Below are 1,322 nucleotides of genomic sequence, written 5' to 3'. Positions count from 1 at the left end.
TCAGGGGCGGCGACTCCGGGGGGGGGGGAGGGCGGGGAAGCACGCCCGACAGCAACCTGGTTTCAGAAAATGCAATTGCCCGGTGAAAGATATTTACAGGAGGGGAATTGCACTCCCTAGAGTGCAGTTTGTGACCGATGCTATTATGGATTATGTTGTTACTCTGGGCCAGCAGAATGGCCCTATTTCATTGCTTCCCTAGGGTGGGCAGACGCCGGGGGCGTTTGCCAGGAACGCCCCCGGTGCTTCAGACAGGGGCCCGGTTCGTGCGCGCGCGCGCGCGCGCGCGCACACACGCACGGTCCATCGTGGGACTCCCTTCCCGATGGCCTACTGATCAAAACAAGGTTGGCACGAGCGGGGGCCGCCCGCGGCCGCAGAGCCAGGTGCTCACACAGCTGGCAAGGCGGCTCCGAGCTCGGGTGCGCCGGCGGCTCCGCCACAGGAGGGGTGGGGGAGAGCCCAGGCGACACAGATTCCTCAAGGGCCCTATGCACACGGGCGACCCGCCGGAGGAAGGACAAGGGACAAGGGGCGAAGCCGAGTAACGCGCCGTTTCCCACTTGTCCCCAGGGTTTCTCCCCGGCCCCTGGTCGGGCGACGGGCAACGGGCAACACTTGAGGCCGCCGGCAGGAGGGAGAGGGGTGCGCCTGGGGGCCGACCGCTGGGGCGCTCCTTCGGACCCCACAGTGGCCGGGGGGGGGGGGGGGGCGATGCATTCGCCAGGAGTCTAGATGCCCTCCGGCGTTCAGGCGTCCGGCCTGGTTCCGGGGCGTGAGGCGCCCCCTCCCCCCCGGCACATTTCGCAGGGACAGCCCCTTGCCCGGGAGCAGCTGTTAGTCGTGGATCTGGCGAGTGGAAGTTCCCCTGCCGTCCGCGCATGTACCGCAGAGAGAAGTCACGGCGGGTGATCTTGTAAATCCCTACTTTCTATTCGATGTCCATATACTCGCGCCTCTTTGTGGGTCGCGGCATGGGAGGGCAAACAGGCCGATAGCCTCCCGACTCCCAACTGATCGTGCCGGAGGGGCGTTCATGTGCCCTAGATTTTCCCGTCCGCCCGCTGGACCTTGCGACGCGCCAGTTCCATCCTCGGACCGACTGAGGGCTTTCCCCCCAGTAGAGGCGGATCAGGGCTCAGCAGCTTCATGCCCGCCCCCACCAGCAGACGAGTATGTGCTTCGCGGGGCCGCCTGCACAGACTAGACGCTGCTTGTGTCCGATGTGCGGCCGAGGTGGGGGGCTCACAAACGATGCTCCCTTCCCCCTGCGCGCAAACCGCGTGCAGGGGGTCCCCCCCCCCCCCCCCCCCGTCACCTCT

Source organism: Fonticula alba (assembly GCF_000388065.1).
Source record: "Fonticula alba strain ATCC 38817 unplaced genomic scaffold supercont2.2, whole genome shotgun sequence".
NCBI lineage: Eukaryota > Rotosphaerida > Fonticulaceae > Fonticula > Fonticula alba.
The sequence above is the reverse complement of the archived record's forward strand: the minus strand, read 5'-3'. Positions refer to the sequence as shown.